Genomic DNA, 16907 nt, shown 5'->3' with positions numbered 1-16907 from the left:
AATCTTCTTCGGAAGAAGTCTCCTCCTCCCCAGAGCTGGACTCGAGTTCTTTCCTCTTGTGGCCTGGGCTCCCTGAAGGGCCGTCTTTGATCAAATCAGCAAGCTTGTCAGTAACACCCCCAAGCTCCGGAACTCGCACAGGGCAAGGAAAGGAGAACTGCTCAAGGACTTCTGGAAATTCATCTTGGACGACCTCCACAACAGCATCCCAGCCTTCTTTATAGCTAACTGGGTGTAGGAGGGCATCGTGCTCCACCATCAAGTCCTTGAACTCCTAGGTGTCCATCCAGCCGTCAAAGGCTTTATCCTTCTGAACCTTCAGAATAACATTTTCAGCCCGGGCCGTTTCCAGGTCAGAAGTGGAAGAGGCCAGTTGAGCTTCAAGGGCCTCTATTCTCTGGTTGGCCTCCTCCAACTTCTTATTAGCATCCTCCAGGCCAACCTTCCAAGCCTTAGCTTGGTGAACCGCCCCTTGGAAATGGGCGTTAGCCTGCAAGAGAAGCAGCAAAAGTATGAGAAAAGAAACGTAAAAAGGCAAGTATGAAGGGCATAGGAAAAGGACGTACCGTCGCTAAAGCCCGGGCTCCGAAAAGCTCATTCCCCTCTAAGTCCTGTTGAAGGACAAAGTCTTGATAGTCCACCGGGGAGATGTAATGCTTAGACCATTCCTTGGACAGCGTCGTGCTGCCAATGATTGAATCCTTACTCCGGATCCCCCAAGCAGGTTAAAAATAGGTCCCAATCTCCACCCTCCCAAACGACGAACAAAAAATCTTTCTTCCACCCCAAGTTATTATCAGGGATGGACTTCCCGTTCACAATGTGGGGAATAGTGGGGCGCTAGTTTAGAAAAACCCAACCCGGACTTTTATCAGGGCTGTTTTTGAACTGGAAAATTTTCCTAAAAACGGCAACGGAAGTAGGGACATTGTGCTTGGCACATTGTGACAGATATCTCAGAATGAGCCTCCAAGAATTAGGGGGGAGTTGGCAAGGGCTGATGCCCACATCAGCCAGTAATAGAGGAATGAACGGATGAAAAGGGAGTCTGATACCTGCCCTTAGAGTATCCCTATATACGCATAATACGTCCTTCTTCCACTGCCAGGTCCTATCGGCCGGACCTGCAAGAACCAGCTTAAAAGGTTCCTTGATTTTGAAGCAGCTGCTCAACTTTTCCAGCTCCTTGGGATCCCGTAAAGCACTAATATGGTCGTGCGCGTCCAGATGCGCATCAGACGGGTACTCATCCCCTCGAGTGTTGATCATGTCGATTAAAGAAGTGTACCTTGATCGAATAGGGAATTCGTTGGACTTTCTAGCCACGTTCATTTTGGCCAAGAGAGTCATTTTCTTGTCAGCCATCTGAAAAGGGGGGGGCACATAGACATGTTATCCTAAAAAAAACACATAATGGAAAAGAAGACACAAGAAGTAAAGGGAGGGATTTTACCCGAAGAACCGCTCCTAAAAAAGGCTTTGAGCTCTGACTTGCTGTTATTGCTCTGAGAAACTTAGCAGGAGTAGAAAGAAGAAAAACTTAGAAATGAGAAAGTGAGCAGTAGTAGCCTCTCCTTACTCCTTTATATAAGAGGAAAAGGGAAGTTGAAGGGACGAAAGCCCATTAAGAAAACAGGCCCAAAGAAAAAAGCCCAGAAAAAAGGAATATTCCAGAATAATTCCAAGGAATTCTAGAGAATTCCAAATCAATAAAGAGGCCCAATAAGATTTAAGGCCCAATAAAGAGGCCCAATAAGATTAAAGGCCCAATGAAGAGGCCCGCTAAAATAAGGCCCAATAAAGAAGGCTAGGCCCAAATCCAATTAGGATTTGGAAAATATAATAACCTAAATTGTAGCCCTAAAAGTTGTAAGGCCCAATGAAGTTAGCTAGTGGAAGACCAGAATTCAGGTCGAACTCCAGGTCGTGAATCCTGCCCGAAATCTTTCGAGCAGGCACCCGAAAATAACGTGTAAAAAAGACCAGAATTCAGGTCGAATTCCAGGTAGTGAATCCTGCCCGAAATTTTTCGACTAGACACACGAAAACAACGGAGATAACAGGACTGGATTGAGGTCGAAGCTTCAACCAGGAATAAGGTCGAAATGAACCAAGTATTTTTCAAGAATGGGGTTTAAAACCTAGACTAAAACCAGGTCGATAATCGACTAGGATCCTGGTCCAAAACCAGGTCGTGAATCCTAGTCGAAATCCTTCGACCAGGAAGCATGAGAAACAGAGAATTTTTGAACATGATTCAGGTCGAAACATCGACTAGAATCCTGGTCGAAATCCTAGTCGAAAAGTTCAAGACCAGGAATTGAAAAGAGGGGTAAGTTTTCGACCTAGATCCAGGTCGAAAGTTCGACTAGGATCCTGGTCGAATTCTAGGTCGTGGATCCTAGTCGAACTCCTTCGACCAGGATTGCAAGACTGACCCATATTTTCGACTAGGATCCAGGTCGAAATTTCGACTAGGATCCTGGTCGAAAAAGGGCTAAATATCTGAAAAATCCCAGAAAAATAAGGATAAATTCCAGAAATTAAAGGAAAAAATCCAGAAAATTAAGAAAAAATCCCGGAGTCAGGGGAAAAATTCCTGGAAATTAAGATAATTCCTGAATAAAGGGAATAAAAGTAAATCATTGTAAACGTGTAGGTCGCTCCACACTTTACGCAAAACGATACCCAGTAAGGGAATAGGTGAACTTAACTTTCACGAAATCTTATACGGTTTCTCAAAAGTTGGGGGGCAAATGATAGGGATGAATAAATCCTGATTACATAATTAGTTATTACAGTTTGGGCTCCAAGGCCCAATAAGAAGATGTATGACATTCAGACCAGAAAGGTTAACATGTTGATCAGGCCTGATGGACCGGATTAGGCCTGATGGGACAAAGAAGGCCCAAAAACCCTGATTATTTATTAATTTTGTAATTAATAAATAAGGGAGAAAAACAGCTATTAAGATAAGTCCTAGTGGGGATATAAATCCTTGTAGATTGGCCTTAAGGGGACCTAAAAGGATAAGGAATCAGTTTCCTACTATCTAGGACTCCAAAGTTCATTCTAATTATGAGACTTGCCCACCAAGTCTCCTATACCAAGTCCAATTCAAGGACTTCCAACATCTATATAAGGGGTCTCACCCCACAAATCAGAACTACGTTTTTTGGCTTGATTCTCTAATTCACAGAGATATGTAGGCATCTCGTAAAGGCAAAGTTAAGCTACGAAACACGAGAGCAGCCATTAAAGGCCTTGAGCTCACGTACCTTAGCAATAAATACAACAATTATATATATTAGTTTTTTATCCATAACAATACTTTACCATTTGGACAAGAAATATTTATCTACTATTCATTTATTATGGAAGAGTATTCTCCAGTAAATATTTACTTCGGACTCGAGAAAATATTAAAAGTTCATTAAATTATTAAACATAAATTAGTTGAGGAATATTATTGTCTTTTAAAAGTAAATTACTTCAAGGATTAAGTATTTATCAATTATCATTTAATTATTTGTTATTTATAAGAAGGGTTTATTTATGATTTAAAAATCATAGAACCTGATTTAAAATACTCTCGGATATTCAGGAATCATTCGAATTATTTCAGATCGTCGGAGAATATTATCTCGACTTATTTTAATATTTTGAATATAGTTTCAAGGAGAAACTTCCCCCCTTATTTAATTATCGGTTGACAACGGTCAACTCACATCCTTAATACTTCCCCCGAAAATTTCGGAAGTACATATATATATATATATCCTAATGCGATAAGTTATTTCTATCAACAAGAAAAATGCTTAGGGAACTTCGATATTGTTCGAGTTCTTGAAATATGATAGAATTCTTATAAAAGGAGAAGGGAGGGGTAGACTCTGGTACTATGTGTGCTAGATGGACTACCAAAGGTACCGCGGGCGAAGGTACTCGGTGTACTTAGGAACTTGTGAAGTATGTGTATACCCAAAATGGGACACGTAGCCCGAATGCGGCCAGGGTGATAACCAGGATACGAAGGTGTCGTCCTTCTACTAGTAGAAAAGGTTAAAATTATCGTATGCGGTCGGTCGAACGAGTATCCTATTCTTCCAATTATAATTGTGATGCAATACCGTAACCTAAGCCTAGGTGTTGGGTTTACTATTAAGGTATTCGCAGGTTAATAAAATCCATTAAAGGATTGTTTTCGTAAAAGGTGTGTATCACCAAGGGAAACTTTTTTCGAGTAAAACGTAATTATCATATATGATGTTTTACGTAAGTTTATCATACAGTCATTTTCATACTGTACATTATTATGCTGGGCATTATAGCTCAAACTTGTTTTCTTAAATTGACACAACACAACAGTGAATCAAGATGCCTACCATGAGAACCACAGCTAGGAAACGGGTAGGAAATGGCCAGCTGTTCCGTAGATTGTTTGGTGTTGTACCGCAAGTAGTCCGAATAAGCTGGATTGGTTTTCAGTTATTTTTAGTTCATCTTATTTATAAGTATGACTTATGTAAGGTAATAAATAAGAAACATTTATTTGGCCGACGGACTAGCCTTACTTAAAGGTTATTCCCCGGTAAGACTTAATTACTTTTGGATTGTAATAATCATCACTTTGTGGTTTGATCTACTCTAGTAATGAATGGTTCATTTCCAAGACAATAACCTATAAGTGTGTGTGTGTGATAAGTGTGGGGTCGTAAAGTGTGAGTATTTATATATTGTGATGTGAGGTATGTGGTTTATAGTGGTTTAGATGGAGTGGCCTCCGAGATTCCTGACCCCAGATTTTGGGGCGCCACAAGTACCTTTTCTTTTCCAGCATTGTCATTTATATTATTGCACCTGATTTATCTTACTTTATTTATTGCACCAGTTACAAACTCTTGTAATTCCATGTACCCTATCCCCTTAACTGTTTATATTCTGTAAAGAAACATGCAATTTACTTAGTTTAATTGTTACAACTATTTTCAAAAAGAGATAATCCTGTTTTACAATTTTTTTTTTATAAAAAGGATTTGATTTAAAGGCTAAATAAGTTGTTTGATTCTTTACATAAAATGCCTCCCATAAGAAATACTCATTCTACCAACCAAAATGAAGAAACCAACAACAAAAACCAAGACAACAATAACCAGAATGCAAATCCGGGTCCTATTGTTAAGTGGCATTTACATCCACTTTGAACACTTCGTAAAGGCTCGAATTGGTGTTTTGTACTCAAGTTGTTTGTGTATTTGACGTGTTTTTGTAGTGTTTTGCATTTCAGGGCATAATCAGGAAGAAGGGCCGGAAATTGCATGATTTATGCTTGGAAGAGTGTTAGGATGAAACCTTGGTCGAGTGAGCGAAGAAACCAACAAGTGAAGGCAATTAAATAAGAAGAAATAATTTTTTCCAGAAGCTCAGCGCGGCCGCGCTACACTTGGGAGCGGCTTCGCCATACTCCCAGCGGCCGCGCGGGATCTCAGGGCGGCCGCACTAGGTTGATTTTCCAGAATCCTGTTTCTAGTATAAAATTGATCTGTTGGACTTCTGATCGATTAGGGCTAATATATAAAGACCTTTTGAAGAAGATTTTCATAATGGAGAGCAAGAAGATAACAATGAGAAGACCTAATAGCACAATTTCCACGAAGGAGAAGAAGATCTAGTTTTTACTTGTGATTCTTTGCTTAAGTTGTAATCTTAGATACTTGTTTTTTTATTGATTGAACCTAATACTTTTGTTAACGTACTTTCATTATTATTCAAGTTATTTCAGACCTAGTTTATTGTAGTTTATTTACCATACTTTCATTGGAACCCATGGTGACGATGAGTTCGGTTATGAACTAATCGTTATCTTGCGGTTCTAACGGATTTACTTATAGATTTCTATAGTTAATTGTTCGATACTTAAGTATGTGGTGATTGTATGATATCCTAGTATTGGTTGTGCTTATTCGTCTTATGTGTGTCGCGAACATATAAGATAACGTGTTAATCTCTATTGAAGCGACAGTGAATATAGAGGTTTAGAACTTGCCATGCTAGCATAGGTTCATGTATTTGTTATGCATGATTCGTAGGTAATTTTAACCATTTTACTTGCCTTATTTAATCATGATAGATAACTTGTGCATTAAACCTTTATGTTGTCAAATTCTATCGACACGTAGGGTCTTAAAATAATTGGTGTCTCTTCAGCTTCTATCTTTTTTGTGGATGTCTGGTAGTAGGGTATTCGTACAACGAAGGTTAATGTTTACTAGTTTTGTGTTATCTGATTAGTTGTCATCATCATTGCATGCTAAGGTTAAGATAAATAACTTTGAATGAAGTAGTAATGAAGTTAGAATCCCATATTTGTCTCATATAAGTAATTCAACCTCAATTTTCTTAGTTAATACTATTTAGTATAATCTCCTAGTTTAATCAAAACCCAAATTGTTATTTGTCTTAGCATTGAGCGATAACCATATCATTGTTGCATAAGTGCATAAATTGAAGTTAACCAAAACCAGTCTCTGGGGGAACGAACTAGAAAAAATTCTATATTACTTGCGAACACGTATACTTGCGTGTAATTTTAGCGCGTGTTTTCATCCTAACAAGTTTTTCGCGCCATTGCCGGGGACGCGATGTTAATTTTTAGTTTATGTGCTTGATATAAGTGGTCGTTAAAGTTCACTAACTCGGACTCTCTTACTTACAAGGTTTACTTTAGTCGTGTGTTTTAGGTACTCTAGTTATCATTGCAATGGGCGAACCAGTAGCAAATACGAAAGCTTTGATGGATTATTCTCAACCGAAGATCAATGACATTTAGTCTAGCATTGTCAGACCAGCCATCACGGCTAATACTTTTGAAATCAACGCTAGAACGATTCAGATGGTACAAAATTCAGTCCAGTTTTGGGATTCTCCAACGGAAGATCCCAATATGCACATTAGGGATTTCATCGATATCTGTGACACCTTCAAGTTCAATAATGTTTCTGAATATGCTGTGAAACTGAGACTGTTTCCATTCTCTCTGAGGGACATGGCTAAGAGCTGGTTACACTCTCTACCAACTGGTTTTATCACTACTTGGGAGGATCTTTCTCAGAAGTTTCTTACTAATTCTTCCCTATGGAGAAGACAACTGCACTCAGGAATGCTCTTACTCAATTTACGCAGCAATCGAGAGAAACTCTATGTGAAGCTTGGGAGCGCTACAAGGAGATGCTTAGGAAGTGTCCTCACCATGGCATGCCTGATTGGATGATCATCAATTATTTTTATAATGGTTTGGGAGCACAGTATAGACCCATGCTTGATGCAGCATCAGGTGGATCATTATGGGCAAAGTGCTATTAGGAAGCTTATGAGTTGATTGAACTGATGGCTGCTAATGAATACTAGAACCCAACTCAGAGACTACCTTAAGGCAAGGTAGCAGGAGTTCTGGAGGTGGATACAGCTACTGCTATAGTTGCTCAACTTAAGGCTTTGACGATGAAGGTGGATTCTTTGGCTAATTATGGAGTTAATCAGATCACAGGTGTCTGTGTGCTTTGTGCTGGTGCGCATGAGACCGAGCAGTGTGTTATTTCTAGTAAATCAGATCAAATTGTGAGCAACTTTCAGAGGTCACGGCAACAAGTTCCAGCCACTTATCATCCCAACAACCACAATCATTCTAACTTCAGCTGGAGCAACAATCAGAATACGGTGCAACAACCTTATCAGCAGTATGCAGCAAAACAATATAACCCTCCTGGTTTTCAACCACCGTAATATGCACCAAGACAACAACTCCAACTTCAGCAACTTCCACACGGAGGTACAAGTCAATCTAATGAAAAATCTGAATTGGAGGAGTTGAGGCTCATGTGTAGGAGCCAAGCGGTTTCCATCAAAACTCTGGAGAATCAAATTGGACAGATTGCCAATGCATTGCTTAATCGACAACCTGGCCACTCCCTAGTGACACATAAGTTCCAAGAAAGAAAGAAGCTAAGGAGCAGGTTAAGGCAATTACATTGAGGTCTGGGAAGGTTGCAAGCCCCGAAAAATCTCAAGTTTAGAAGATGAAGTTATGGATGAAGAAGATGTGCAGAAGGAAGTAAAAGTGGAATCAAGGAAGAAAACTGTGGAACACACTCCTCCTGAGGGTAATACAGGGGAGAAACAGGTCTATCCTCCACCTCCTTTTCCTAAGAGGCTGCAGAAGCAAAAGTTGGATAAACAATTTGCTAAGTTTCTGGAGGTGTTCAAGAAACTTCATATCAACATACCTTTTGCTGAAGCTCTTGAACAAATGCCTAGCTATGCGAAGTTTATGAAAGGTATTCTCTCTAGGAAGGTGAAGCTTGATGACTTAGAGACCGTTGCTCTTACGGAGGAATGCACTGTTGTGCTGCAACAGAAGTTGCCTCCAAAGCTTAAAGATCAGGGAAGCTTCACTATTCCTTGCACCATTGGAAACTTGTCATACGACAAGTGTTTATGTGATTTAGGAGATAGCATCAATCTGATGCCTTTGTCTGTGTTCAAGAAGTTGGATTTACCTGATCCAAAGCCTACTTATATGTCCTTGCAGTTGGCCGATCATTCTATTACATATCCATGAGGCATTGTGGAGGATGTCTTGGTCAAGGTGGAAAAACTCATCTTTCCTGCTAACTTTATAATCCTTGATTTCGAGGAGGATAAAAAGATTCCAATAATCTTGGGAAGACCATTCTTGGCTACTGGTCGAACCTTGATTGATGTGCAGAAAGTGAGCTTACTATGCGAGTACTGGATCAGGATGTGACCTTTAATGTTTTCAATGCCATAAAATTCCCTACCGATAAAGAGGAGCGCTTAATGATGGAATTGGTCAATTCAGCGGTTACTTCAAAACTTGATCAAATGCTAAGGTCTGATGCCTTAGAGAAAGCCTTAATGGGGAATTCAGATAGTGAAGATGATGAAGATGATGAGCAGATGCAGTATTTGAATGCTTCTCCTTGGAAGAGAAGGCTGAATATGCCTTTTGAATCTCTTGGATTGGAAGAGCTAAAAAATCTCCATAGCGTCTCAAGCCATCTATTAAGGAAGCTCCTACACTCGAGTTTAAATCTTTGCCTGAACACTTGAGGTATGCGTTTTTAGGTGATGCATCTACTTTGCCTGTTATTATTGCATCTGACCTTTCAGGTAGTGACGAGGAAAGTCTTTTGAGAATTCTGAGAAAGTTCAAATCGGCAATTGGATGGACTATAACAGATATTAAGGGAATCATCCCTTCTTATTGCATGTATAAAATTCTGCTAGAGGAAGGAAGCAAGCCGACTGTTGAGGAATAGAGAAGGCTAAATCTGATCATGAAGGAGGTTGTGAAGAAGGAAATTCTTAAGTGTCTAGACGCAGGCATCATTTATCCTATTTCTGATAGTTCTTGGGTGAGCCCAGTTCAGTGTGTGCCGAAGAAAGGAGGCATCACCGTGGTTACTAATGAAAAGAATGAGCTCATCCCTACGCGAATAGTCACAGGGTGGAGAGTTTGCATGGATTATAGGAAGCTGAATAAAGCCACGAGGAAAGATCACTTCCCTCATCCTTTTATTGACCAGATGCTTGATAGGTTGGCTGGGCATGAATACTATTGTCTTCTGGATGGCTATTCGGGTTATAATCAGATTTGCATCGCTCCAGAAGATCAGGAAAAGACTACCTTCGCGTATCCGTTTGGTACTTTTGCCTTCAGAAGAGTTTCTTTTGGGTTATGTGGTGCACCTGCAACATTTCAGAGATGCATGATGGCCATCTTCTCTGACATGATTCGTCAGAATATGGAGGTGTTCATGGATAATTTTTCTGTGTCTGGGGATTCTTTTGATGAGTGCTTGTAAAATCTTGGCGCAGTTCTTAAAAGGTGTGTTGAGACCAATCTGGTTCTCAACTGGGAGAAATGTCACTTTATGGTGCAACAGGGCATCATTCTTGGGCACAAGGTCTCTAGTAAAGGTCTTGAGATGGACAAAGACAAGGTGAGGGTAATTGAAAACCTTCCTCTACCAATTTCGGTTAAGGGAATCCGCAGTTTTCTTGGTCATGTGGTTTTCTATCGATGTTTCATCAATGATTTCTCTAAAATATCTAAACCATTGTGCAATCTTTTAGAGAAAGATGCCCCTTTCAAGTTTGATGATGAGTGTCTAGCTGTTTTTGAGAGCTCAAAGAAGAATTTCATCAGGACACCTGTCATAACTGCACCTAATTGGAATGAGCCTTTTGAAATGATGTGCGATGCGAGTGACTATACAGTTGGATTAGTTCTTGGGCAAAGGAAGAATAATATATTTCATGTGGTCTACTATGCTAGTAAGACCCTAAATGGTGCTCAATTAAACTACACTACAACTGAGAAAGAGATATTGGCCATTGTCTATGGCTTTGAGAAGTTTCAATCCTATTTGCTTGGGACGAAGGTGACAGTTTTCACTGATCACGCTACGATTCGCTATCTCGTCTCGAAGAAGGACTCGAAGCCTAGATTGATTCGATGGGTTCTTTTACTTCAGGAGTTTGAGTTGGAGATCAAGCACATGAAAGGTACTGGGAATTAAGTTACTGATCATCTCTCTCAGTTAGAAGATCCAAGTATAACTTCACAGGACAAGACATTGATAAACGAGACTTTTCCCGATGAGCAGTTGTTTAGGGTGCAAGAAGAAGAACCGTGGTTTGTGAACTATCTTGTGAGCAACATTATGCCTCCGGACTTATCTTCTGCTCAAAGGAAGAAGTTTCTTCACGAGGTGAAGTGGTACATGTGGGTGGAGCCATTTTTTTTGGGCATGGAACTGACCAAATCATTAGGAGATGTATTTCGTACATCGAGATGGAGGGTATCTTGAGTGACTACTATTCAACTGTTTATGGAGGCCACTATGGTGGAGAAAAGACATCAGCTCGTATCCTTTAAGCAGGATTCTTCTGGCCTACATTATTTAAGGATGCGCATCAGTTCATTTTGAAGTGTGATCACTGCCAGCGTGTTGGTAATATGTCCAAGCGGGATGAGATGCCTCTTAATGTGCTTCTCGAGGTTGAGGTCTTCGATGTTTTGGAAATTCACTTCATGGGGCCATTTGTCTCATCGTGCAACAATCAGTATATCTTGTTGGCTGTAGATTATGTCTCAAAATGGGTAGAAGTTAAATTTTTGCCGATGAATGACTTGAAGGTAGTGCTTAACTTTCTTCACAAGCAGATATTCACAAGATTTGGGACTCCAAGAGTCATAATCAGTGACGAGGGATCGCATTTCTGCAATCACAAGTTCTTTGCTATAATGCAGAGATATGATGTGAATCATTACATTGCTACAACCTACCATCCTCAGACCAATAGTTAAGCTGAGGTATCTAACAGAGAGATCAAATGAATTCTGGAGAAAGTTGTATGTCCATCAAGAAAGGATTGGTCTTTAAAGCTGGATGAAGCAGTTTGGGCTTATCGAACAGCATTCAAGACTCCGCTAGGCATGTCACCGTTTCAATTGGTTTATGGTAAAGGATGTCATTTTCCTGTAGAGCTAGAGCATAAGGCATACCGGGATTTGAAGAAATTGAACCTTGATATAGATGCAGCTGGTAAGAAAAGGATGCTTTAATTGAATGAACTTGATGAGTTTCGACTTCAAGCATATGAGAACAATAAAATATACAAAGAAAAAGTCAAGAGGTGGCACGATAAGGGTCTAGTGTTCAAATTATTTATGCCGGGACAATAAGTTCTTTTGTTCAATTTTCTTCTCCGTCTTTTTTCTGGAAAGTTAAAGTCAAGATGGTCAGGGCCGTTTGCTGTCAAAACTGTGGTTCCATATGGAGTGGTGGAAATTTTTGAGAATGATAGCATTCAAGGTGAATGGACAGCATTTGAAGCATTACTATGCAGATATGGCAAACCGTGAGGTGGTTAGTTCCGTTTTATTATCAACTAGATCTCGAAATTCTACGTCAAGCTAGCGACGTAAACCAAGCGCTTCTTGGGAGGAAACTAAGCTTGTTGTACATTAGTAGGAAGAAAAGAAGATAGAAGGAAGAAAAAACAGAAGAAAACATAAATAAAATCAGAAAAAAGAAAAAATAACAGGGCATTTTCTATAGTAGCATGGCGCGCCCGCGCTGCCTGGCGGGGCGGCCACGCTGAAACAACAGTGAGTGCGCGTGCCCGTGCTGGGAAGCGGGGTGGCCACGCTGCAATAACAGAGACACAACACGCCCGAGCTGCCTAGCAGGGCGGCCGCGCTGAGGCCCTGGAATCAAAAAAAAAGAAAAATAGAAAATCAGAAAAAAGAAAGGGGATATACACAACAATTATTCCCTTCCTTTTACCCAAATTTCCAGCCCTCAAAATATCCCATTACCTCCACTAATACCATATTCATATCCTACTTCTATTCTAATCCTAATTCTAATTCCCTATATATACATACACCTATATACATCCATCTCCATCACTCATATTCTTTCAAACCCTGAATCTCTCTACACACCTCTCTTTTCTCACTTTATCAAATCCAATGGCACCAAAGAGAGCACACACTCAAGTTAGCAGCGGCACTAACCCCGCCACTACCGATTCTTTGAGTGTTAGGGATACGAGGCCACGATTTGTTACTCCGGAGGCTGAAGTGGAGTACACAAGGTTGTTGTCTAAGACGATAGCGAAAGATAGGGGTTTTCTACCTTCGGGTAAGGATGGTAAGCTTCTTGAGATGATCTTGGAGATGGGATGGGATTCGTTTTGTGAGGCACCCACTACTGTGCCCATGAGTGTTGTTTACGAGTTCTATGAGAACGCAAAGGCTGAGAATAATGGGTATTCGGTGGTTTATGGGTTGACTGTGGACTACACTCCTGAGGCTATTCACAAGGTGATCAACCAGCCCGAGAGACAGCCTACTCAGGAGTAGTGGGTTAATAAGACGGGGGAAGATTTTGATTTGGATTTGATTGTGGCTACGCCTTGTGTCCCGGATACACATTGGAAGTTTAAGAGGGGATCGAATGAGTATGCCAATTTCCCTGACTCATGAATGAATATATTCGCTCGTGCTTGGAATGCTATTATTTATGCGAATATCATGCCTTCTTTTCATGTATATGATGTGATTGTGGATCATGCGAAGTTGTTATGGGGGATTTTGCAGGGAGATTATGTGAATCTCGGTTCCATTATTCATCAGGGTATTTTGAGATTTTTACGATTGTGACCAAGCTTTGTGTTGTAGTCGGAGTTCATTGGCCCGCACACGAGCAGCTTCAGTTACCGAGCGCCCCCATCGGCAGTTCTACGATTGGAGTGATGTAGGAGTGGTTTGATGGGAAGGCTGACGAGAAAGGACTTGGGTACACCTATGATAATTTTCTGGAGGGCCAGCCAGATGATCAGACATATGTTGGTGGTTCGACTTAGGCATGCAGAGCAGCGTGAAGACATCAGATGGGTGATGCCGGTTCTACGTAGCAGCATTAGGAGGCAGAGGACAGTGCTGCTTTGGGCTCGACGCAGTATAGGCGTTTGACGAGGCGAATGAATGTGATGTATGTAATCCAGAGCAGGTTTGCACAGGATCTTACTCTGGTATTGGGTATAGCTTTTCGAGCAACGGGGGTTGACATACAGTGTCCAGTTTTTGGAGATAATTCTGTGTACCCACCTCATGATACACCACCCGCGGAGGGTGATGATCCTTTGATTCCGAGTAGGTATACCTTGATTTCTCGCTATTATCTTCATTGAGGATAGTAAAATTTTTAAGTTTGGGGGAGGTAGTTAAGGAATATTTATGTGTTAGTCCATTTAGATGCATATTCATGATAGTTTAGTTCATATAATTTGCATATTTGTCATGTAGTTATATGTTTTTATTATTTTGTTTTTTTATTGTCATCTTACTATGTGGCATATAGTTGCATTGGCATTATATCATGATCCCTTAGGTGGCTTTTTCGATTGATATATGATATTGATTCGAGTTTAGTGATGTCATATAGAGGAATGTTAAGTCCTAGCGAGTTGATTTGCATGCTAGGAGCAAGAAAATTTTCAATAAGTCTTATATGTTGCTTAGTACTAGATCATGATCATGACTTGTTTGTTTGTCGAGGTTTAATCACTTGTTTATGTCTAGAATTTATGTTATTCTCTTAGTAACGAAATAACATAGATTTTTAAAAACAGATGGAGAAAAACATTGGATTTCATTGCAAGTTGTGGCTAGGCGTCAAATGGCTAGTAGCCGACTCATATTTATATGAGTAGTCTAGGGTTGAGCGAGATGGAGCGAAACGCACTCGTTTAGAAGTTGTGGAAAACAAAGAAAAAAATAGAAAAAAGGAAAAGAGAAAAAAAAATATGTATTATTCATAATTGATCATGAGTGAGCTCTTTAATACTCGAGTTATTAAGTTCTAGGGGACTTTGTGCCTAGTGACCTGAGGCTTTTGTATTCTGGGATCCGCTAATCTAACGCTTGCTACATGGGTATTATTGCATAAGTCTTTTGCGGACCTCGCTTATTGCACGATCAAATAAGCATGTTTGTATTTTGTTATGTGATACCAATATAAGCATGAATCCTTGTATAACTCCGACAAAATTGAAGTGTTGTTAGTCATTTTGAGTTTATCATTAATTCTGCTTATAACCTTGTGATTTTCTTGATGAGTGGTGAGTTATGATTATTGATTTAGTTTTGAGAGTATATCTGTTAAGTAAATGCACACACGCACATTTTTGGCTTGTGAGTTGATTTGTGGGATTTGATTGAACTTTATGCGAATAATTGCATTCATTGAGATGTTGCTTATGGATTGGTTTAGTTATTCTGAGGGGATCATTGCATTCATGTTAGTTGCATTCATGCATTTTTATTTCTTGTTTTTGAGTTTGTTATGCTTGAGGACAAGCATCGATTCAAGTTTGGGGGTATGTTAAGTGGCATTTATATCCACTTAGAACGCTTAGTAAAGGCTCGAATTGGTGTTTTGTACTCAAATTGTTTGTGTATTTGACATGTTTTTGTTGTGTTTTGCATTTCAGAGCATAATCAGGAAGAAGGGCTGGAAATTGCATGATTTATGCTTGGAAGAGTGTTAGGATGAAGCCTTGGTCGAGTGCGCGAAGAAACCAGCAAGTGAAGGCAATTAAATAAGAAGAAATAAGTTTTTCCAGAAGCTCAGCGCTGCCGTGCTACACTTGGAGCGGCCGCACTATAAACAGAGCGGCCGCGCAGGATGTCACACCCCCCAACTTAACAATACATAATATATAACTATTACAATATTTAAAAGAAGGTAAATACAACTGAATCCAAGATCTTACAGTTTTGAGTTTAGAATAGCCCAACTCTACTAACTATTACAACTGGTTTTAATATCGAGTCCTCACACAAAACTATCTCTTATTTTACCTGAGCTCGGACATACGCATCGGCATCACAAGTCTTACGTGCTGTCTTCTTGAATCTAACCATAGCTTCTAGCTGTAATATCAGGGTTGAAGCAAGTAGTGAGCCAAATGCTCAACAAGTGCTAAACAATACGATACAAAATATAAATCGAGATATATATTAAAGAATGACAATGTGAAGATATAACTAATAATAACAAGAGATGAACTTTTGGGTGATGGCATCATTTGCTTGAATCAAAAACTTTTTCAAAATCATATCTTAATCAAAAACCATTTTATGACGCTACGGATTACAGCCGGTGATCAGCAGCGAAGTAATCCCCAACCTCGTTGGGTTCTAAAACATTAATGGGATCCCTAGGCAACTTTTAATCCTACAATATCAGTGTGGAAAGGACTTGCATCTCAGTCCATATCCACTATTTAAAGAAAACATTTATCCCCCTTTGGGACTAAAAATCCAAATTTTAATCATTTCAAAAACTGATGCCGATTGATAATAAAATTTCTTAAAACAGTAAACATCTTTAACAAGGGATTGTAGATTGACATGAAATACTGGAATTATGTTCACTAATCTTTGGTCCATGATCCACTAGACTTTACTCTATCAGGGTAATTGAAAGGTTTCCATTCACAAGAATTTTGACAAGGAGATTTAGTAGGGTTATTGGATAATATGAAAGAGTAATGCCAAACTAGGCTTAAAGCAATGGTTTTAGCCAAGGTATATGTATTAGAACATCAAGAAGATAAGCATTACTGGTTACAAGTATGATAGAGGTGTTACGATATAAAGAAAGTGATCATTACCTTAAGGTATATCAGGATGTCAAGCTTTAGAGCAATGATAGGGTTATCAAACAATCGTGAACGACTTTAAAGAATATCTGGCTTTTAGGTATCCAGATAAAGTTTCTATCAGGGTTCTTACAAGAGTTAAATCAAGCATCAGGGTGTAAAATCAAGATTTCTCAGTAATCAATAGCATATTAATCAAAAGGATCAACCAGGTATTATAACAATTCTCTATTTTATCATGGCATCCCGATTACTTTGGTTTACTAGCAAGGTATGATTTTTGATCTACTTGCAATAAGTACTTGAGGGTTTATGGCATTTCTATATAATACGAAGATAGATTTTAGAATCACTTGGTCCGGGTATAACAAGATAAATCAGGATACTAGCATCATATATGTAAGAACTAGTTATCACACATTCACAGTGTAAACTAAAAAGTAGGTTGAATCACTTGCCTTGAGAAGGCTGGACTGGAATGGACTGGACTGGAAAGTAGGAGCAACTGGAAGCTTTACTCGACCTTTATGGCAAGTTTACCCTCGTCTCGAGATCCTACACAATTATTAATAACCTCATTATAATATATTCTCACAAACGCAACCTACTTACAATCCGAAATTAAACATAAATGGCACTTAGGCCTA

At 39.5% G+C, this 16907-nt stretch overlaps 1 non-coding gene across 1 annotated transcript; it reads right to left on the bottom strand.

Moving 5' to 3' along the window:
* Positions 1 to 7149: 7149 nt before the first annotated feature.
* Positions 7150 to 7256, bottom strand: LOC141699190 (small nucleolar RNA R71). Its single transcript, XR_012565671.1, has one exon. It is a non-coding gene; the product is annotated as a small nucleolar RNA R71 (small nucleolar RNA).
* Positions 7257 to 16907: the final 9651 nt, after the last annotated feature.

This window comes from Apium graveolens, chromosome 11, assembly GCF_009905375.1.
Source record: "Apium graveolens cultivar Ventura chromosome 11, ASM990537v1, whole genome shotgun sequence".
NCBI lineage: Eukaryota > Viridiplantae > Streptophyta > Magnoliopsida > Apiales > Apiaceae > Apium > Apium graveolens.
The sequence above is the reverse complement of the archived record's forward strand: the minus strand, read 5'-3'. Positions and strand labels throughout refer to the sequence as shown.